Raw genomic sequence first — 24,885 nt, forward strand, 5'->3', positions numbered from 1 at the left:
CACACAGACTCGTGCACAATTGAGTCATACCATAATAAAAGGTCAAAAAGTCACATTATATCTGGAGAAATGGAAAACAAAACATCTGTGATTAAATATTTATGAAGATTAATGAAGTTGTCGCGGTTATTTTGACTGTGTGTTCGTTAAATTCTTCACTTGTAATCATGGTCATGGTCATCTGCTCATCTGCTAGCTATGATCCACAAGAGACATGAACAGATCTGAGAGGCAGTGAGGCTGATATATGAGAGAGAGCGAGAGAGAGAAGAGAGAGAGAGAGAGAGAGAGAGATTAAACACTCTTCACTCGTGGGCTTTTCCTGTAAAGGCTGAAGTGGCTGTGTAACTCCACTCTGGCTGCCTGCCTTTAGGCTGCTTTCAGCAGGGAACTCGTGTGCATCTGTGTTTGTTTGCACGTAATGCCATTAATTTCCCCCAACCCCCCCCAGCACCAAAAACACACACACACTTAAAATGTTTTTGAGGATACTGCAGCCTGGGTTTCTCGCTTTCATTGGATACACTCGAGCCTCTGAAGTATACTGAAACGTCTTCTCTGTCTCCTATTCTGTCGGTTTACGGAGGAGGAATGATGTGGGCACTCGTTTATGTGCTGCTGTGGCAAAGACTGACAAGCTTCCCAGATGTGAGTGAGTCTGTGTGAATGTGTGTGTGTGTTCAGGGGGAAAAAATGATGCAGGGGAGCATGTGTGCTGTGCTCAGATCTCTGCCATGCCCCACCACCCCACCTGAGCTCTCTCTATGTCTCTGATCAATGATAGGTGAAGCACATTCTTTAGAAGTGGAAACTCCCGTGCCACAGGAAGGCCGTGTCTCACCGTGTCACTGCACACTCTACTCCCAGAGGAGCGACACAACACGAGAGAGAGAGAGACAGAATGTGGAATATTTTGCATTGTGCCTAAACCCTGTGCTTTTCCAACATACATGAATCAAATGCGTTAGTTGGAAGGAACAGAACAGGTGTGAGCAAGCATAAATATTTATAGTCGATCGATAAGTCGAGCTGAAGCCTGAGGAAAAACACTTGATATGTCAATCATTTTGGGCATCTAAATTTGTCATTTGCTCCACAAACTACACATGTTTGCTGCAGAATGAGGAATTAAAAGCTGTTCGCGGAGTGGAAGCTTTCTGTGTTCTGACGTCTGCTATTTTTGGTCATAGACGCCATGCGCGAGACGAGGCTTGACGTTGCATCGCACTGACAGTGGCACTCATTGAAGCCGAAACTTCACACAAAAGTAGGAGCAGTGCTGTTCTAGGTCCTGTTCTGGGCTTTCAGAATTGAAGATCTTAAACCAGTGCCATGATGTCTCTAATAATAATAATAATAATAATAATAATAATAATAATTATAAGAGGGGCATGGTGGCTTAGTGGTTCACATGTTTGCCTCGCACTTTCAAGGTTGGGGGTTTGATTCCCACCTCTGCCCTGTGTGTGGAGTTTGCATGTTCTCCCCAAGCTTCAGGAGATTCCTCCAAGTTCCTCCCCCAGCCCAAAGACATGCAATGTAGGCTGACTGGCATTTCCAAATTGTCTGTAGTGTGTGAGTGTGTGTATGAATTTGTGTGCGCGATTGTGCCCTGCGATAGGCTGGCATGCCATCCAGGGTGCCCTCCTGCCTCACACCCCAAGTCCCTTGGCATAGGCTCCAGGCTCCCCCGTGTCCCTGTGTGTAGGATAAGCGGTGCAGAAAATGGATGGATGGACAGATAATAATAATAATAATAATAATAATAATGCTTATTATTAATTATTGACAATTATTACTTCACACACGCATAAAACATTCCCCCAAAGCTTTCAGACGAGCAAAAAAATAAGCGGTGCTTCTTAAGCCATGCCGAGCCATTTCAACCCCACACGCTGAAGCAGCTCTAAGCCTCAACTGAGAGCACCATCCCTTTAGTTAAACAGTGACTCAGTCCTCACAGGCCCTGCAGGCAAGCCAGTCCCATGTGCCAGATAACAAAGAAGTGGGTGAAAGAATATATATGATGAAAGCTTCAAACCAGGCCTGCACAATTACACCGAGAAAACCTTTACACAACAACAAAGCGGCGTGTTGCTGCGCACGGGGGAATTCTCTCTCATTCTCTCTCTCAGCAAGCAGTGCCGATGCTTTACGCCTGTAATTGCTGCATTAATACGCTCTTCTGCAGGAGCCCTCACTGCTGCTGCTGCTGCATCGTTGAACCTGATCAGCTCTCTAGCACTCAGCCGGACTGCCACGTGGGTGCACGTACGACTCACAGGGTAGCTGTGTGGGTGCATCTGAGATGTGCGAGATGAGCTTTTACAACTGACAGAAATTGTGTAGTAACTGACACGACAAGCAGCTCGGAGAGGCTTACTCAAACCCCTACTCTCTAATCTATATACTGCGCTAGCTACCTACACTTAAACCTCTCCGAACTTAAGCATCACCTTAACCACAGGAGGAAATATTTTCAATTAAAAGAAAAAGTGAATATTATAATTAAAAGCATAACCAGCCAAACCTTCAATGCCCTCGAAATGATCATGAATTCCTAACATCTGGGGTCCTCTAACTTTTGCAGCCAGAGACCCCTTTAATTGTTGTTAAAAAGAATAAATAAATGAATAAATGAATAAGACAAATATGTTGTTAAATGTATACACATTTTTTTCTTTGTTTTTATGCATATAAATGCATAACAAAAATATAAGCAGTTACACAATATCAATATTATATCATCATCATCGCCGCATAGCCATAACTATAGGAACTTAATAATTAATCATTTGATGAAGGAGGGTTGTGATTTCCATCACTGTAACATAATAATAATAATAATAATAATAATAATAATAATACAAACAATATATCATGGTCCCTTGGGGGTCCCCAGACCCCACGCTGAAAACTGCATTGCATTACGGGTACATTTGGTCATCAGAAAGTGATGAATACATGGCACCCAGCCATCAACACACACTTCATCCAACTTTCCAAATATGTGTTTTATGTGGATGTGTGTGAATGAATTCCCAAACCATTACACACACCCATCCTGGGGCTGATTTAGCTCAGCCCAAGACGAAGCTCTACTCTCTGTAATAGCAACAGTGAATATTTCCAGTGCAGTGTGTGTGTGTGTGTGCATGTTTGTGCATGTGTGTGTGAGAGTGTTTGTGTGTGTGTGTGTGTGTGTGTGTGGACAGCTAATGGAGCCAGTGAAAGGCACTAACAGTCGACCTGCAGCTGGGTCCCCTATCAACACTCTGCCCAAGCCACTAATGCAGTCAGCATGAAAATGCTGCTCATATGAACAATATTTAAATGGTATATAATTTCTAAAAAAAAAATTATTACAATGTAATTTCCATCCATTCCACCACTTTCCAATCCATTTGCACTGAATACAGAACAAATATAAATGGATTAAAGATTCCCAAATCAGTGCAGATTACTTTAATAATATTACCACTACTACCAACTGATAATAATAATAATAATAATAATAATAATAATAATTTATTTTATATATTATTATATAGTATAAAATTATACCCTCCACACTTTTTTTAATACTACTGTTCTGGCCTGAACATACACCACTGACACAGCTACTATAGGCATATTTAGGAGCCACTGAAGTTGACTGAAGCATCTGGCATAAAATATTTTCCATCTACACAATGGCATTGTGATATGTTATGGCATGAAAAGTTATGGTATGTGTATTTAAGGGCATCTTCTGAACGTCTGCTCTAGTGGCAGTTTTATAAACCCTGAGACCGACTCTGCTTCTCAGCACATTAGAGGGGAACTTGAATAAACACCTGGCCTGTTATTTTGCCCACCGACTCTCGGCATATCCACACGATACACAGGCCTGGCTGTTCATGTCTAACACTTAGTATCCTGAATTTCCTCACACCCTCCTCTCTTGACTCAGGCCTGTGCAAAACTATTTTTAGCACCTTGTTATTCATAGAGCTCATGTCTGGCTAAATATAAGAAGCACTGGACTCGTGCAATGTAAATGTTTAAAAATCGACATTTTTGAATGGAGGGATTCTTTAAATAATGCATATGCACTAGGGCAGACCAATTCAAACTTTTTTCACCACAAGACCCACCTCCAAGTTTTTTTTTTGTTTTTAGGAACTCCACCAAAAACAAAAAAATAAAATAAATAAATAAATACATACATAAATAAATAAATAAAATGTGTCAATACTCAAACTAATGTGGCATATACATATAAACATCAGACCAAGTCATCCTGTTTGGCTAGGGCTTTTACTGTCCATCATTAACTGGCAAATCAAATCAAATCAAATATTTTATTAATACTTTATTCTTACAAAACGGCGGACCTGCCAATCAAATTTGATCTTTTTTTTTTTTTTTTGCATCATTTCTGGCCAGAACTTTTGGTGCATTCTGCATAAAATAATGATGACTGATGTTAGATGTATACTTGTCTAATGTTAGCTAAATGGTAGATTTGATAGATTTCACTGATGAACCTCAATCAGTGAAACACCTGGAAACTGATGGAGCTTAGAAGGCTGCGTGAAAGATTACTGAAAGGAGATGTGGGAAGGTGGCGGGACTGTCAGTCATTTCAGATGCATGTTGCTTGGCTCATACGCAGTTTTGCTCTTTTTTGGCATATTGGTGAGTAATAACTCATTCTAATGTACTCTGATGGTAAAATGCAAAGCTCTTACACAAAGTGCATAAAGGCAGGCAGGTCTGATATAGACATGTAAATATTTTTTGTTGTTGTCGCATTTTCCATGTCACACCTGTGTCCCCCTCTGCAATCCTTTCCCCACAGACAAAAATTGCAACACCAAAACAGTCTACATTTCACACAAGTGATAGCAAACTGACATAACATTCGTTGAAAGCAAAAGCAAAACAAAAGGGTTTTCCACCTCCCCGACTATTCAACAGCTCCCTACATTGGTGACTAGTGATCTATACAACCCCTAGTAAGCACTCTTGATTTGCAGTGCTTTAACAGAGACTGTTTACATTGTTCACAGGGAGTTTGGCTTCTGTTTACACGATCAATCTAGAGTACAGGGTAGAGAGGACAGTAGCTCCTGACCCAGCTGGCCCTGTCTGTCAGCCCTCGTAGTGGCTCGGTCCTTTAATGAATGTGTCGCCCTGCTACATCTCATATCAGTTTACATTAACAGCCCATGTGTTGTGACCTCTAAGGTCAAATCAGAACAAAGGCAAAGAAACAGAGGAGGTCTAGATGATTTTATTAAGGAATCTATGACGATTCTGGTGATACTGTGTGAATCGAACAGCATCGTCTGAGTTTATAATTACTCAACAGGCTGGGTAATTCTAGTCCTGAGAATCGTCTCTGTTCTCTCCTCAGTGACGGAACGGAGCAACTAAGGACAGACTAGATGAATGACATCAATGGCTTCAGCAAGACTCTGCCAGAGATGTGTGACTGAGACAAATGGGGCTTGTTACATTAGCGAGCGATACTGAATCCCTTCATCCGCTGATAAAGCCCCGATAGAGCTGTAACCAGACGCACCCAACCTTTCCCCAGATCTGCTGTGTCATGGGACCTCCAAAAGAGAGCATTCTCAGGCATTCAGCTCGGCTGACTACTATCTCTCTACTTCCATCTGCTTACTTCCTTATCTCTCTCTCTCTCTCTTTCTATCTGCACGCCTGTCTTTTCTCAAGAAAGCGCTTATGCAGTTACAGCATTCTGACCTATGGAGTTCTGTCATGTCTGGCAGGTGAATTTAAAAAGAAGAGAGACAGAGCGAGAAACGCTGAGGAAAGGAGGCCTGGGACGAATAAAGCTGTAACTTGCACTTGAATTCAATGGGGAGATGAAGGGCTTTCATGTCCAGCAACAATGGACTGTGCTAGAAATACTCTGTGACGGAGAACGACTGAATCGTTTGCTCTTTGCTCAGGCAAACAGAGCTGCTGTTCTAACAAATGGAGGCTAAGTGAATATTCCCCTGATGGAATGCTAACAGTCGAGTTAACATATTACTCCCTTGAATTTGCCATTATTTCTCCTGAAATTCCTGTATACGTTTGACAAAATGAAGAAAAGCAACACCTAGATAAAAAGAACTACCTTTTGCATTTCTCCTCTCTAGATTGCAAAGCACATTTCGTTTAAAACCACAGGCCATGCTGCATGAGAAGTGGCCTCGGAAGGGTTTACACACCATGCTAGTGCCTCCTGCACCACTGTTTTACACAGCGCTGTGAACTCTGGCCTGCTTCCATTCAGCGAGGGAGGATTATGCAGCCAGGCGCAAAGCATTCTTCCCTTGCTTTTGCACGGCTGCAAGACGAGGCCAGTAAGTGCATGTGTACGTGTGCGAGGAGTGTGTGTGTGTTTTTTTGTTTGTTGCATGTGTAGGTGTTGTACTGTCTGTGCTGTGTGTATTGGTGGGTCGCGTCAATACTTTTGGTTGAACCTACCTCAACGACAGGCTATCAGTAAGATGGCGCTTTAATCCTGGCCACACAAAAGCAGCAGCGAGATTAATGATTACATAAACACATTCCCTAAAGGCTTGAATAATACAGAGCCACAGAGCTGTATTCTGCGGGGAGGGAAAGGTTCTTAGAGTCAGCTGACTGGCGGCAAATCCTGGGAAGTGGCTTGGCATGCTCCCTGTATTGCCTCATTAATACCAGGAATAAATACAAATGGGTAAGTTTGGGGTAAAGCACAAGTAGTTCCCAAACTAGTGCTGAGATACACCGCATACAGGATCACCTTGACGCTCAAAGAGAAAATTATAGGCTTTAAACTTGGCATATACTACCAAAAAAAAAAAAAAAAAAAAAAAAAAAAAAAAAAAAAAAAAAAACAGTCCAGCTGTGTCATTTTACATTAGATTAGAAAGACATGTTTGTCTGAAAAAACTATGACCTTCTACCATGTCTCTGGTGTCCTAGCAACACAGAATGCTTACACACGCCTCTGTATCTTTTTTTTCTTCTTAGCTCTGACGTTGAATATTGTCTTCATGAGTGTTGTCCATTCACGTATCAAAACTCATACTGTTTCCGTCATAAATATCAACACCTGAAAATATCAAGAGGCCTCTGATCAGCTCACATATTACTCAACTCAACACCGCGGGTATGCTTTAAAGTGCCCCTGAAAGCAAAACTGGTGTTTGTGCCTTTTGTAGTTATCAGTTAGTCTTATGGACCCTGATATGATACTATATCTAGTTTTAGAGATATTCTTCTGTTAATTTAATAGTTTGTCACTTCTGGGAAAATGGCCAAATCTTTTTTCTTTTTTTATGATTCATATTTGTGCAAATGTTTGTGATATTCCAATTATATGCTCTCTGGGATTATGAGTCTCAATAGTAGCAGCATGTTGCAGTAGTATCTCATTAGCAGCAAACATGGTTTTGGATGAAAGGTGTTTTTGCCTGTGCATATTATATATCTGCACACTATTCCCTTGATTGAGGAAAAAAAATGGTTAGAGTTTATTTGTTTTAAAGAATTTGTAATAGGCTGCGCTTTTCAGACGTGTTTTATCAACTTCAGTGCTGGAACATGTCGCTCCCTCGGACTGAGGGATTCCGTCTTTATACACTGTCCGGGCTTCTAAATCAGTAAAAATATATAAAAGGCTTTTTTGGATCTCTTCGCTAGCTAGTTCATTAAGCTACTGTCAGGTAAAGAATGTCATCCTGCGATACTGAGGATATAGTTGAGGACATATTTACGTGCCGCAACGTGGGCATCTCACACGTTGAACGGGTATAAACATGACTGAAGGCAGAGGTTCGATTATGAATCCTGTGAGTATCGGTCATTGCATTTTCACTGGAATTTTAATTTGTGAATAAAATATTCTCATATTCTATTTTTTAGCCTACTTAATTGGTATAGTTTAGTATTGGATGATGGTCAGGATCAAGTTTGACTTTTTTGATCAATGCTCTCTTTCTTTCTTTCATTTCTTTTCAACATGCCAGCTTCTATGGCTATATTCATGGTTTAGTCATTTAAATTAGAGTTAAATAAGGTGTCTAAGATTAATTTTTCCTAAAAAAAACTAACTTTCAAACTAAATCTGGATTCAGTTGATTAAAATCCTTTTCAAAAGTATCAGCTGAATAATAAAATAAGATGTGTTGAGTATGACTATTTTCATATCGTCATTTATATTGTTACCACAAAAAAATACCATGAAATATGGTGATATAGTTTTAAGTCTATATTGCCCATCCCTACTGTCAAGTTTGCTTCGATTCGGCAGGAGTGTGGCGTATCTTGAACACTGCTGGCTGATGTGCAAGACATTCAAGCACAACACAATGTCACTCTGAAATATGTCAGCATACAGAATCAAATAACAGCCAAGAAGCAATTTCATGGGGATTTTAAAGATTGTATTAGATTCAAAAAGGTTAAATGATAAAGAGATTTGAAAAAAAAGAGTTTACAGTCCTTTACAAGGTCTTAAAATAACAAAACACCAATTGTGGAACTTCATAAAAAGACATAACTAAAAATTCTGGGTCCATCAATAAACCAGTGTTATAAATGCAGCCAGCTCCTCATGAACATGCTGTTTCTCTGGAGAGAAAGCTTTGCAGCTGGACCCTGATGATCCCAGAAAATCAGAAGCACAAAACAGTGGACATCCAGGCGTAAGATCCAGGGGAGAATGGGCAGCACTGATCATGCTCCTTTCCAGAAGGCCTCTTTTCAGTGTGAGAGCAGGCAAACGCCCCTGACTAATGAGGGTTGAAGTGTAGGCCGTTTGCAGGACCCCCAGTGGGCGGCACCCCTCCAGGCACATTCATTAGGAGATGAAACAGCGTTTCCTGGGGCGGTACAGGCGTCCACCCAGTCCGGACATGTTTAATTTAGATGCATGTGAAGAAGGGCCAGATTAGCTCTAAATCTAACCATCAGGGAGGGTAGGGGGAATCAGTGGGAGGCAGCGGCAAAGAGGTGCACAGCAATGGAGGTGAGGGAACAACTAAGCTTTAGCATAGAATAAGAAATTTTAATACGAGGCGAAACGTGTCCAAATAAACACAACAGGGAATTACTGTAATACAATCCACAACAAACAACCAGCTTTTTGTTATGCCCCTATGATCCTCCTTATAGTTTATTTAACCCTTATTGAATATTATTTGCCAGGAGGGAAAAAATATTTTGTTCTCCCTAAAGTGTCAAACCTGGGATCACTGCAATTGAAACAAGGTCCAAAACATCCATTACTAAGACCTGATTATAATTCATCAGTTTTATGACATAAAATACTAAAACATGACTACATTTCAGTGAATTCATCGCGATTCTTTTAAATAGAATTGTTAATACATGCGTCCAGTTAAACGAATATTTAAATGATAAAAATCTGTCAACAATATATAAAAAAGGCTTTTTAAAAAAAAAAAGTATTTCTCAAACAGCTGAAAAAACAGATTTTATGCAAGTTTTAATTTATATATATATATATATATATATATATATATATATATATATATATATATGTGTGTGTGTGTGTGTGTGTGTGTATATATGTGTGTGTGTGTGTGTGTGTGTGTGTGTGTGTGTGTGTGTGTGTGTGTGTGTGTATATATATATATATATATATATATATATATATATATATATATATATATGTTTCAATAATATATTAATTTGTAATTGAGTAAAAAAAAAAGCTTACGGACTTCTTTTTAGTGGAAATTTATGCGGTACTGTATCACTAATTCACATTAGTTTCACATACTTTACATCTGAGGAAACCACTCTACATGCCATGTGTTCTACAAGACCTTCACAAGTTATCTTGGCAAAACAATTAAAATGAATTGTTATCATATCGGCTAATCCTCTGCCTTTATGGATCCCCTTATTTAATAAGGCTCCCCTTTTCCTCGTTAGACATGTAGAACCAATCTCCTGTAATTAGCAGCTCCTAACCTTTGGGGGTGTAATCTCTGCTGAATCGTGGATTTGTACATCAAAGCGCACATTTCTCCCATCCTATCTGAATGCTTGAAATTACAGTCGATTTTGAAATATGCCGTTATTTGTTATAGCTTGGATGCAAACAGCACTTCCCCTCTTTATATGTCTGCCAGAATCCCGTGGGTTTGCGGTACAGAGTTCCTAATCCACTCCAGTACAATCCAAATATAGAGCGAACACTGCATTACCAAAATTCAGATGCAGGGCCAAGAGCCTTGGTGTGTACATAAAGTGGAATAGGCTTTTCTTCTTTACCGTATCATGAAAGATTCGACTTGATACAAACCACCGAAGTGATGTGAATGCTCCGGGGAGAAGAAATCAAACGTGCTTGAGATAAAGTGAGCATAGATGCCTTGATAGTTTTCAGCAACTAGCCAATAATTGAAAGTTAATTAAAGAATCAATACTCTCTGGCCCTGGTGTCTGCTTTAACAGTTTGTCCAGTGATGCTGTTAATGGACTGACGTTTAGAAGATTCTAGCGACTGCTGCCGTCCCCTTTTGCTGTCAGGGACTGGGCAAGATATATTGTGTAATAACGGAAGAGATTAAATGAAATGAGAATGAGGCACAGGGTATTTAAAAAAAAGAGAGAGAGAGAAGGAAAATGCTTCCCACACAGAGAGGAAAGGGGCATCTCCGAGCGTTCATGAGGAGAGAACCCAAAGCCTTAATTGGCTCTAATGAGAAAGTAACATATGTGGATAAGTCTCTCACTGTGGGTGAGAGAGCAGATATGGGATTCAACATCAGGGTCCACTACATCACATCCAGCTCTGTTCATCTAGCAGGTTCACTTAGGGCCACTGCCAAGGCTTTTACAGCACCACTGTCCATCCTCTATGGTCTGTGTAGCAACTGGGAGCAATTTCACTGAATTGTGTAGACAGGCCAAAATTATGAACATATGGTCCAGTAGAAAATGTCCAGCGAGCTGCCTGAAGGTAATGAGGAGAAAGGGACACTTGTAGTGTATTTCACCAGCACTGCAAGTGATGATGCGGCAAATTACGAACAAGGTTGATATTAAACTACACAACAAATTGTTGTTGTTGTTGTTGTTGTTGTTGTTATTTCAGCTGCTCCCGTTAGGGGTCGCCACGGCGGATCATTGAGTTGGCACAGGTTTTACGCCGGATGCCCTTCCTGATGCAACCCTCCCATCCGTTGAGTGCAAACCCCAGCGACTGGGGTTCTCTGCCTGGGAATCGAACCCGGGCCGGGCAACTACAGAACAAGTAATGTTAAGAAAAAAATACAAGGTTTTGTCCTACTGGGTCTTAATGAATAAACAACAGCACCGTGGAGTATTTAAAAGTAAGCAGACACCCTCTCAGGATCTCAGATTAACATCTTCTTACTTACCTTACAGTAACAGAGCTCTTCCTCCAGCGTTACACTCGCTGGTTACTAAAACTAGTTAGCGGTAAGAACTAGCGCACAAAATCTCTCACGCCACTGAGCCGGTTGCTTTTCAATGTCATGGAGCGCAATTGTCCGTGACGGCCCGGATGGAGATTCATAGCGCTGCCATGTCCATGTCTGTGAGAAGAGAGATTACAGCTGTACCAACAGCGTCTTCCAAAGTGCTCTACACATATGGGCCATGATGTCAGATTTAGTGTCTGATAGAAACATAGCGCGAGGAAACTCTGAGCGATGGCAATAACCTTGCATGTAGTGTAGCTAAGCTCATGATTAATGGGCCCGATGCCGAGGAGATGCAGGGGAGCGTTGCAGCCGGCCCCAGAGATGCGTGAGGAAGTCAGCTACTTCGCAACACTGAATACAGCGAGTGCATGATCCACTCCGTAACAAATTATATTGTCTGTTTACGATTTCTGTTGGGTTTCTTAAGGAAGACAGACAAACAGGAGGCTAATATATAGACAGTGTCACTCTTTCTCTCTCTTTCACACACACACACACACACACACACACACACACACACACACACACACACACACACACACACACACACACACACACACACACACACACACACACACACACTCATCTTTCACTTTAGAAGCCAAATGATATGTCTAATTTGCTGGGAGTCAGGTATTTTTAACTTCTCAAGCTGTCAAATAACAGGGCTTGCCTGTCAGTGCTGGTGTGTGTGTGTCAAAGGGTTGCTGAGGTTTCTTTTTTTTTTTTCGATTTGCGGTTCTCTTTGAGAGAATTAAATAACCCACATTCCATTAGCCAGGCTGACTGACAGGTCTTTTTTCCTTATCAAAACTAAAAGGAAGATAAAGAAAACAGTAAAAGAGAAGGTTGAATGAGGGTTGGTGGGAAATGAAGTCTTTTCCCAGCCATGTGAACTCTGTTTTGACATTCCCTCCTAAATAATTACAGCCCAATGAAGCTGCTTCAAAATCCCCAAATCACCCGAAAGAAAGAATCTGTTTCTCTCTACGCGGCCTGATAATTAGACAGGCTGATGCCTTATGAATGCGCTCGAAATTTTTCTAATAAGCAACGAAAGCTCACTGTTGTCTCAGGAAATCTGCCTCGGCTGTTTCAACAAAGAGGCATCTGATATTACAAACCCAAAGGTGTCAAACCCACACTCTGCACCCACTCCTCTAAAGCAGGACCCATGAGGTCCAGGAATGGTTAAAACTCTCATTCTCACACCCACAGGCACACTCTCTGGGTATTACTATCTGTGTAGGGTGCATCCGCTGGGTTGTGTATTATTGCAGGTAAATCGTGTTCCACATATATTTAAACCCAAAATATAAATCATAAAATGTATCAGAAGTCACTCTTGGAGGAATCTGCATTGATGCACAAAATATCAAAAGCACACATGAAAATGACTTTTCCAAGTCTGTCTGTCTGTCTGAAAATATCAAATCATGATTCTCAAAGACATTTCAAGGACACGCGTTTAGTATCGCAATAGATTTGCTCACAAAATGCCAGTAATACAGTAGTATTGTATTATAAACTATATATGTATGTACATATATATATATATATATATATATATATATATATATATATATATATATATATATATATATATATATATATATATATATATATATATGTGTGTGTGTGTGTGTGTGTGTGTGTGTGTGTGTGTGTGTGTATAACATTATATGTGTATAACATATAACATTTTACAATTTTAAAGATACATTTTACCACCTAATCGGCTGTTTCCTGTCAGTTTGTAATGAAATTTGTTCAAAAAGAAATAAAGAAATAAAATAAATAAAATGTTCTCATATATCAATATTTTATCATCATATCACTCTGCCCTAACTGAAATGTCAATGTTCATTAAAGTAAAATTAATTTAATGTACTCAATATAAATACAGTCATGTGAAAAAATAAGTACATATTTGGACAAGCAAACATCTGATCATCTTTGAAACAGTGCCTAACAGAGGTAATACACTATCAAACAACATAAAATTGACATTTTGTAGTATTTTTTCCATTTAAATTAACAAGACACAGATCAGTCACATGGAAAAAGTAAGTACACCCCTACATTTATCTCACCTTCAAATCCACAAAATTAGAACCAGGTGTTGAAGATTGGGTGCAGGTGATTAGAACCTGCTTAGAGAGTGCAGGTGGAACCTGTCTTATTTATACCCCTCTCATATCTAACGTCTGATGTTCCCTTTGCTTTTGAGGTGGGTGGGTGTGTGTGTGTGTGTGTGTGTGTGTGTGTGTGTGTGTGTGTGTGTGTGTGTGTGTGTGTCATCATGCCAAGGTCTAAAGAGTTGTGTAAGGCCTTCACAAAAACATTGTGGATGCCTATGAGTCTGGCAAGGGATCTAAAAAGATCTCCAAATTATTTGAAATGCATCATTCCACTGTAAGGAACATCATCTACAGATGGTGCAGATTTTAAACAACTGCCAATTAGTCCAGGACTGGCTGTCTCAGCAAAATCAGCCCAAGAGCAGACCTTCTGATGCAGAAAGAAGTCTCCAAGAACCCCAAAATTTCATCACAGGATCTGCTAGTAGGTCTCGCAGCTGTTAGTGGCAAAGTGCATGCTTCTACAATCAGAAAGAGATTGCACAAATTTGAACTGCATGCATATAAAGGCAAAGACCAGGCCTTTAGGAATAATGTGCTCTGGACAGAAGAATCAAAGATAGAGTTGTTTGGCCACAGTAACAGCAGACATGTTTGGTGCAGACCAAAGACAGCTTTTCAGGAGAAGCACCTCATACCAACAGTGAAACATGGTGGTGGAAATGTAATGGTTTGGGGTTGCTTCGCTGCCTCAGGGACTGGATAGCCTGAATTCATTAATTTAACTATGAGTTCTGCATCATTTCAAAGAGTGCTTGAAGATAATGTGAGGCCATCTGTCCAAAAGTTGATTCAACAGGATAATGATCCTAACCACACTAGCAAATCCACCAAGGAATGGCTCAAAAAGAAGAAATGGAGGGTTATCGAACGGCCTTGTCAAGCCCGGATTTGAACCCCGTTGAAATGTTGTGGGGGGATTTGAAACAGGCAGTACATGCAAGAAAACCCTCAAACATCTTGCAACTGAAAGAATATGGCATGGAAGAGTGGTCAAAAATTCCAGCAAGCCTGGTGTACGATTATGCAAAATGCCTACAAGAAGTTATTTCTGCTAAAGGGGCAATACTAGCTCCTGAGGCCAATTTAATTTGATACTTGTGGTTTTGTTCCAAGGGTGTGCTAATTTGATACTTGTGGTTTTGTTCAAGTATATCAACTTTATTAAAAGGCACTGTTTCAAAGATGATCAAATGTTTGCTTGTCCAAATATGTCAAAAAAGCCAACAATTTTTTCACATGACTATCATCATGCACTCGTTTTGGTCTCGCATTCATACACAAACACAAACTAATATATACAAACAGAAACATCCAAATATACACACACATGTTCGGCATGCTATTACATAACGGCTTGGTCATGCCTGGAGTTAAATACATGCCTGCTATTCTTGGATGGAGGGTGATGGAAATGAATGTGAGTATCTGCTCTGTAATCGAGAGGCCCAATAATGGATCGTGTAGCAAGAGCAGCTCATCTGATAGCTGTGGAAATCACACGCAGAGCTTGGAGCCAGGACACTGATGAGGGCACGGCAAAGAACTAGCTACGCTGTGCATTGATTAGCAATGGAAAATTACAGTTACAGCTGTGAGTTTGTCCTGTATAGACTAGTGATAAACACTGCAAACATTGCTGGCCTTATGGCTGTATCTACTAGCTGTAGGATTTGTTTCCTAGGCACAAATACTGAACCGTTTGCAGAGACACAAATATAGTAGCTTTAATCTGATTAGAAGTGGTCGGATTTACGTTACACCTCTGTTTAGTCATTGTGTAGACGCTTTTAAGGGAGGAACGAGCTATGAACAGCTATGAAAAAGGGCAGATTTGATGAACACCCTGCAGAAATATTACCATGAATCTTTGTGTATTATGTGTGAAGAGCATAGCTGGCAGTTTTCCACTGTGACCTTGTGTCCTTACTCGTTAACACTGATATGGGACCCCTTTCCCAATCCTAATCTTCGCTCTAGAAGAGAAAATGCACCGCACCACCGCTCTCACAGCCGCCGTTTAGAGCAACTACTATCAACAGCCTGCAGTGCATAGCAATGCTCCAAGAGCCTCCCAACTGTGTCGAAAAAGCACGATGCTTTTCTTGTTTGCACATTAATGATAAACAGATTACATAACAGGGGGGGGCAAGGTGGAGAAAGAGACAGAGAGAGACAGAGAGAGAGAGACAGAGAGAGAGAGACAGAGAGAGACAGAGACAGTAAAGGTTGTAGGGGGTTACTGGAGGTTCTGGAAAGAAGTAAGCCATGTCCACGTCCTGAAATACCATGACCAGGATTAAACCTTTCTTAAGCCACCCTTACAGGTAAGTAAGGATAAACACCATGTCCCTGAGCTCACCTCTGATTCAGCCTAATTCTACCAAAGTACTTTCCTGAACGGTTAAGGTTCATTTATCCATTCAGATATATTGCATTCAAATATTCCACTATGTAATCTCTCAAGCATTTCATTAACTGCACGCTGTATAATGCACAAGAACCTCTGCTCCGCACGAGCCAACATGATGTCATTGTGGGAGTACACCTTCATGACCTCACACTGCTGGAATATGAGAATTTATATGATGTGTGTACTGATGTGTGTCTGCATGTGAATACAGCAAACTGGTGTCTAATAAATATTCCGAAGGACGTTAGATCTAGTTTGAATATCCAACATAAACTCAGGTGCAATCGTAAATATTGCACTCATGCTCTATATCCTTGATTTAACGAAGGTTCATGTGTATAAACACATGCTAAGCTGATTGACTCACAGGGTCTACACAGGTTTGCGTCTTTCACCTAAGCAAAACGTAATGTGATGCGCTTACCTTAAAGAATAAACGAGTTGTAGTGTTTCTACATTAAAAATACAGGGTGATGTTTTATTCGAACCGTTCAATTTTGCACCCATAACACTATTTACTAAGCTTTAAAGCCACAACAGGGACAATGACATGCGCAAATTAGTACTAAGCTATTTTCAACACGACGTTGCTTTTATTCGCTGTTCCACTTGAGCTTCAGTATCAGTTTGACTCTTTTTGAAAACCGAACTTGCAGCGACTCACAAAACACGCAACAAAACCCGCTCATTTGAATTCTTTTCGAGCAATATTTTGCACGCAACATCATTAATGAAATGAACTCTTTCTAAATCACCTGCAACGCACTCACTAAAACACACACAGAAGCTGTTTGATTACAAGTGCAAATTAGTGCATGCTATTTGGAGTCTTAGTCATGTTTTGTTCTTATGATTTCTGGATTAAAAACGTACGCATTGTAAACTTGCTTTCGGATTCGAGTTTCCTTCTTTTTCCTTCGATTTAATCGCGCGGGTCTTTTTAAAGCACTGGGAGATACCTCACATGCTTATTACACTTTAAAGGTTACAAGAGAGCACACCCTGTCCAGGTATCATCTAACCTGGATCCAGTTCCTACAACCAAAGAAACAAGATCTCCAGTAACATCCTTCTAGATTCCACTCCTAGCCCTCCGTCAATGGAATACATCTTACAAACTTACATACACACTCACTGGTTATTTTATGAAGTAAAACTTCCATAAGTTACTTTATAGGTCTACACTGACTACCTGCAGTCCATGTGTTGCTTTGTACCATGTCAGTCCAATTCAACCTCATCTATCAGTGGACACGGACCACTACAAGACCACTGCTGACCAGACATTGATAGTGTGGTGGATCATTCTTATCACAGCAGTCACATCAATAACATTCATGGCATGGAGGTGTTTGATAATCATAAGGAGTCTTTATTGGGCACATATCAATCATACACATTTACAACAATCTTTTCTTCATATACACCCCAGCATGCCAGGAAGTTGGGGTCAGAGCGTAGGGTCAGTCATGATATGGTGCTCCTGGCGTAACAGTTGCAGCCTGTTTGTTGCACAGATGTGCGTAGTGCTTGCTTTTGATCAAAATATTTTGATCAAATATGAGTAGCCCACATGGCAGTGGATTCTCGGATACCCTGTCTGGCCCGGGACAACTTTCCCATCTGTCCCTCAGTGCAAATCCACTCATTTTGCAGGTATTAAATTTGCTGCCTCATTGATCAGTAGGAATGGAGCCACCACAAGGGATGATATTATTTGATCATCCTCAGCACAGCACTGACACTAGTATCAGTGTGCTTAGTGCCTTCTTCCGAGGCTGCTGGACAAAAGAGCGTCGCTGAAGAATTCAAACACTGTCCACACTTACTGGCCACTTTACTGCATACCTTCTTGATAAAACATGAACGAGTACAGTTAGAGACCATAACTCGTCTTACACACAGTCGCACAAACATCTTTTCAGGGTGTTGCTACCCAATTTATTTCTATTCTATTCTTTCTACTTCTTTGCACTTAAATTACAGTGGAGGTCGCAATGGGGGCTCTGATAACTCAGACTGCGACGCAAATCTCCTGACGTGTTTGACAACAGCACTGCCTGGCTGTAATTGGCATAATTGCCAGGTTAGAGTGCGAAAAACAAAAGCGATCTGAATGTGGCGAGACAAGGACTGGGGATCTGGAAGCAGCGCCATGGATGATGTACGTAAGTAATGGTGGCGGGGGCAGGGGCCTGCAGTGGGGTAAACGAGGATGGGGTGGCATTGTGGGGGGGCAGCTGGCTGATAAAAATGTCTGCCTCTTATCTCCGCTATGCATATGAAAGGCTTATGCTGTCTCGGTGACAGACTCTGTACGCCTTTTCTTTGTAGGATTCACCAAGGTATGCTGGAGTGGTGAAGAAGAAAGAGAGACACAGAGAGAGAAGGAAAGAGGAGGATGTATGTAATAAATGCGCAGATCCAAGAACACGTAGGTGTGTGTTTGTGTGAGGAAGTTTGCGTTAGGCAGAGACAAAAACCAAGAGAATATAAGACAACCAACTGTGAATACAGTCACCAGCTGGAAAGATTAAAAAAAAAAAAAAAAAAAAAAAAAAAAAAAAAAAAAAAAAAAAAAACGATTTTCTTCTGTCGGAGCACTGCGCATTCCCACAACAAGCTCCAATCCCTCCTTAATCTGAAATGAATACTTAATTCACGACATAATATAGCATCTATAATTACAATAATGAGGAAGGATATTTGAAGAGCCAATCGTTTGTAACTTGATTTCAAAGCCAGGCTGTGGGGGTTATTAATCTCTTCACGTACTCGGTGCCTCGTTTCTTTTGTTTTCTCCCATTTCATTTCCTTCCCGAAATAAACAAGGTGATGCTTTGAGCTACAGCTGTATCATTTGTCAGTGCAGCAAAAGCATTTATCTATAAATTTATTTTCAATTTGAGACACGCTGCCATAATGAAAGCCAAATCGAGAGTGGAGAGAAGATTATTTTAATTAGCCACAACACTGGCTGCCTGGCAGGCTGTAGGAGGGTAGGCTACGCCGCAATAAAAGATGAAGTAGCAAAAGCCGTGCTCTAATCACATCAGGTAAGTTTCCGACTCCTTCTACAGTACGGTCATGCTGGAGGTGGCTGCGCATGTAGGAGTACCGAGAAGATTACACACTGTACCATGCCCTCCCTGACCTGCCCGGTGCATCCAGCATTTATGAGAGCAGCGGAAGCTCAAGTCAGCCACTTACAGCTCCCATAATGTATTAGACACACTTCACACTCTGTAATATCTGTAAAGACGTGTTGCCTCCTTAGAAAACAGTTTAATCTGATTTTTATTTACTCACGCATCATGCCCAATAATGTCAAAATTAAGATCTAATAATGGAAAAGAAAAAGAAATGATAATAAAAATAAACAGCCCTAAATCCCCTAGCAGAGCCTCTTCTGTTGTTTCTCAGACTAGTGTTGGTCCACATGGTATTGAGAACATTCTGCCATGCCGCATTTGATTATTCACAAATTGGCTCTTGTTCCTGCTAAAGAGATCTCCCTGGACAGCTTGGTGCATCTTCATTACGCATTGTGTAATTCTATACCCTACAAGCTTTTATAGGAACACAGGTGACAGATAAACAAGACAAAAACAAATCGAGTATGGTGGACACGCTGGCTGGGTTGATGTAGGCCAGTCGTATGTGTGGAAGCAGGTCACTGGGGTGTTAAGAATAAGCGACAGACACTGAAATGCAATATACGTCATGCGTACTACAGAAAAAAAGGCCTCTGTAAAAATCGGCATCCCATTTAAAAAGAAACGACACAATCGTCCAAATAATAAAACATTCTTTTGTCTTTTGGTTCTCTGTGATGGACTGGGTTACCATCATGCCCAGTACTCCTGGGAGAGGCTCTGTACCACCATGATCATGACTGTGATAAAGCAGTTACTGAAGATGAACGAATTGACGATTGGTGCCATAAAATGACTATTTACACTGGTTTGGTTTTTCAGATATTGTACATAATTTTTATATTTTCATGAAAGTTTAGAGCCAAAAGTGACATCAAAATGCATTAAACCGTATTCAATTCAAAATCAAGTTAAATTACTCCAGTCAGCTTCATAATTATTGCCACCCTTGGTAAAGAGGGCGTTTTTATTTTTTTATTTTAATTCTGCACCAAAGGTGTCAATTATTATGGAGCTAATTCTCTCATTTGTTTGTGCTCTGGAAAGAACCGTGAGAGTTTGATTTTTTTCTGACATTAGACATTCAATTCACTGTGACCTAAAGCTTGGCTGTTGCATGCTGCTAATATACATGATACATACTTCTATAGCACAGACACTACCTCATTTTCAGTAAGTACTTTATCCCGATCAGGTGGACACTGAGAATCATCTCGGAACATCGTCTGGGAACATCTGTGCGTGTAGTGGGAAGACACCACGTGTGCGAGGCCAGAATATCGTGCACCGTGTACCCATATATTCACTCACTCAGTCATACCTAGAGGCAATTTATGTTAAATTAAAAACCACCTATTAGCATGGAGGAAATCGGTGAACCCAGAGGAAACCCACACAGCCATGGTGAGAACATGCAGAGAAATGCTGAGTTTCTATTAGACACCCTGAGCTCAGGGTCAAACCCAGGGCCCTGGAGATATGACATGGGAACGCTACCCACTGCGCCACTGCATACGGCATACACATGATATAGCCTCACGGTGCCAGTGGAGACCATTCTCATAAAGCCATGACGGTCTCTCCCCAATGTGATTAGAGATCTGGTACGGTTTGAACGAGGTTCGGAAGGCAACCCCTCAAATTCAGTGCTCCACTACTATGTGAAGACGAACGACACGGCAGTACAGCCAGCTTCATTAGACATTAAAGTGACCGCTGCCTCACATCCCATCATTAATGCTTTCCACAGGTCTCTTAGAGGAGATACCTATAAAACTCGGAGATATGAGGCCCTTACATCCTGACTTCAACCAGAGACTCTGATTAAACAACCTGCTGCTGCAGAGTTCACCGGGAAATTATATGAAAGAGAATTTTTTATTTGCTGTGAACTGCTTCCCATGCTATCCTGGGCTAATTCTCTGAAGAGCAGCTGATTTCTGGAGGTGAGAAATGGAAGAGGAAGAGAGATAACAGATAATAATGCCTCTCTGACAGGACTACCACAGTTGATAAAAGTCAGGAAGCTCTGACAAGAATCCCACATTAAGGGTGGGAATTGTAGTGTGTAGACTGTTTAGCTGTAATAAGGCATTTAAGAGTATATTCATTTGTTTTTGTGTGTTTTTTCCTCAGATCGTGGCTTTGCGCATTTACTTCATGGCATACACATCACCCTACACCAGTAAGTGCTTGTTTAGGTTATATACAGCTGTATACAGGGTGCTCCAAATATAAATAGATTATATCGTTCCAAATCTGAATATATACATTTCAATGGGATTCAAATCTGGGCTTTGACTAGGCCATTCCATAACCCTCCATTTCTTCTTTTTGAGCCATGTGAAATTTAGTTTACATGTTAGGTGCTAGGCAGAAGTATTGAGAACTCAAGTCACATGACAAATATTTGCTGACTTTCAACTTGACTTGACATAAATCAGACAAGACTTGGGACTCGACTTCGACGTCAATTACTTGTGACTTCACTTGGACTCGAGCTCTTTGACCAAAGATTAAAAATGATTCATTTAACAGCGTGCAGTGAATCTACTACTCTTCCCCCCCAAAACAAACAATTCATTTTCAGCAAATCCACATCAATCTTCTTTCCCAAGGTTCAACCAGGCAGACAGCGTATCTACTTGCACTAGACAACAACTAGACAACGTTGAAGGAACACTCGTTCAAAGTGCTTCCTTGATGACAGAAGCACTTTGAGGTAGCCATGCTAAAGGAGTCAGTAGCCTTTGCTTAAAAGGATCACGTGGAATGGAAACGGTTCAGGAATACAGGAACTATACAGGAATATCAGGAACTGAAATATTCCGTTTTTATTGGTGTGCATCTCTCAAATATGCATATATTTCCAGAGTTATAAAGTTTAACTAGAAAGTGATGAACACCAGTTTTAAAAAGCTGACATGATTTATGTAACTCTACCATACTAATTATTACTCTGGTCTTAAATGTGGTAAACAGCACATTATGAAAAGATGGGAATTGGATTTGTAACAGATTTTTTCTGGAACTGGAAAATTTTAAAACATATAGAGACTTGACTGTATTTTTGTTAGGATTCATTTTCATTATATTGCTACTTTATACATTATTACATGTAAGCAATTTTAGTGTGAAAGAGTTTCACTGAATAATATAATGCAGTGATTTTGTGCAGGGCCTCAGTAACAAAATAAAATCAATTTTTACAGCTTAGTAGCTTTTAAAGAAAAAATCTCAAGCTTTTAGTATCAGTATCGGAAAAGAAAACATGGTATTGTGCCATTTCTAGTCTCTACACATTGAATGAGAGGTTATATATGGCAGGATAAGATGAAACCACAGTTATAGTTCTTTCACTTTTGTGTGTCAAACAGTAAACGGTATCAAATTGCGAGTAGGAAGTGAAAAGTCGGGAGTGAGGAACTGAAGAAACGTAGGACCACACATTCCATCGGACTGGTCATGCAAGCCAGTCGTTTGGATTTGCCGTATTATCATGTCCAACCTAATCTGCATAGAACTGAGAAAATCTCAATAAACGTCTCGTCACGTTACTGCTGTGTCGCTTGCCGCAGTAATTTCGGCTCCGTTTTGACCGCATCCGTAGAAAACGAATGGTTGACGTCACTTTATCGCTTGCTAGTGAGAACATAAAGTAAAGTGAAAATGGACTTGGTACAAACACATGAAATTCTCCAATACAAAGATAACAAACGTACACACAGTGAGGGTGTTACAAAGCATCCAAAGCCCTAATCACTGTCAATTAAAGACTGACAATTCGCTCTAGGAAATAAACTCAACTCTTTAACTGCCTCAACTCTTCCGTTAACTCTGTGATAGCAGCTGGTGCAACCAGACGGCTGTCCGTCAAGGCTGGGAAGGAGCTGACAGCAGGAGAAAATGTGCACTTCTCCGATAAATATTTCATGCAAACTAATGCAACACAGGACACTTCCCTACTGGCCAGAGGGAGGGGAAATGAGAGCAAGTAATTATTCAGGCAACTGAAGCCCAGAAATGATGGAGATTGCGGAAAGCAGGGATATTTAGCCCAGCTAATGAAGGCACATGTTCAGAGATTGGGCTCAGGTGTGTATATGTATATGAATTCCTGCCTGCGCAGGCAGTAGGTCCTGATAAGGCAAGATTACACAATGATGTTTCCAGCATACTGAGCAAAAAGCTCACTAGTCCCTCTCTACAGGAACGGTCTAAACCCTGGTCTCTCTCTCAATCTCTCACTCACTCTAACTCACCATCTCTCTCTCTCTGAGACCCGGGGGGGCAGGAGACTAGCCTCTATGTATAAAATGTGGAGCTTTCTGCAATATGGCACTGAAATTACTATCTCAAGCACTGTGTTATCAATCGTCAAACCACACTGAACTGTATCGGAAATAAAGAAGATCCAGCACTCATTAAAAAGATGAAAAAAATCAAAATAAATAAATAAAAGCTCAACTGAGGGACAAAAGCCTGTGTTAAGATCTATTAAAATCTCGCTGCTGTTATCACTTGATAGATACCATTTTCCTCCTATGTATGTATCCCTCTAAGGGGACAAGCGGATATAAACCGTGCCAGTAAAGTTCCCTCCACAGCATAACAGATCCACTGGACTCCCTCGCTATAGAGGTCAAGCATTCAGGTAGGTAATGTTCTTTTGGTGTACGTGCACTCGCAAACTTGTGTAGGATGACTCATCTGACCACATCACTTATCCCCAATCCCCCCCAACAACACACACACACACATCTCTATAGCCCAGTGGATGGCATTACTCTCTCCCTTGTCCATCCGAGCAACACTAAGCAATCACAGGCGAACGTGAGCTCATGTATGCAGAAGAGGGCAGACAGCCATTTCATTCGAGTGTGTTATGCTGCCATGTGATGCAGAGCTTGAGCAGAAAAGTTAAAGCTGCAGTCAGCCTCCCTAGTCAGTAGCTCTCACATGACAGGAGAAAGCTAGCTAGTAGCTTTTCTGTTTTTCCTTATACATCACAATAATGCACACGAATCACAGTTAATCAATGGGTGCTTTCAACCCTATTCCCTTTCCCATAGATCTAAATGCAGCTGTCACTGTTCGTATCGATACACAGCCAGGCTTTGTTCTCCTGGTAGCCATGCCCCAATAATAAACCCTCTGTCAAAGTCACTTAGATCCTTTCCTCTTGGCATCTTGATCCAAAATCGAGTTAAACTGGGACTGCTCGATATTTGTATCAATACAGTTGTCACAGTCCATGGCAGGCGTTTAACTGCTTCAGTGTTAGCATGCATTCCATCTGTTTCTCCAGCTTTTCCTCTGTTTGGACTCTCACAATATGCGTACTGTTCACTAAATTTACCATACTATGGTGTGTGTGTGTGTGTGTGTGTGGGGCGGGGGTGGGTGTATTAGGGGGTCAGGGTGGAACTGATGGATAAAAACAAAACACAAAATTGTTGCGTCTGTTAAAACCGCTGAGGATGAACGATACTGGAGTACTACCTACTACATGTCACAAACAACATTAAACGTACAAGCATGTAATGCTGGGACGTTCCGTAAAGTGGAAAGTCTGCTATTCTCTTCATTACACTTTCAATATTAGCCATGTGATCATTGGAGTATAAAGATCTGTCTTTCATCATCCCATTGTCCTTAATTGTCACTAATGCCTTACCCAAATTTAAAATCAATGCTCAGATGGGATG

General features: G+C 40.8%; 1 protein-coding gene across 2 annotated transcripts in view; it reads right to left on the minus strand.

Moving 5' to 3' along the window:
• The window catches only part of roraa (RAR-related orphan receptor A, paralog a), a 260,726-nt gene that overhangs the window by 29,735 nt on the left and 206,106 nt on the right, over positions 1–24,885 (minus strand). The gene's annotated exons all lie outside the window — the stretch shown is intronic.

The sequence above is a fragment of the Ictalurus punctatus genome, chromosome 14 (genome assembly GCF_001660625.3).
Source record: "Ictalurus punctatus breed USDA103 chromosome 14, Coco_2.0, whole genome shotgun sequence".
Taxonomy (NCBI): Eukaryota; Metazoa; Chordata; class Actinopteri; order Siluriformes; family Ictaluridae; genus Ictalurus; species Ictalurus punctatus.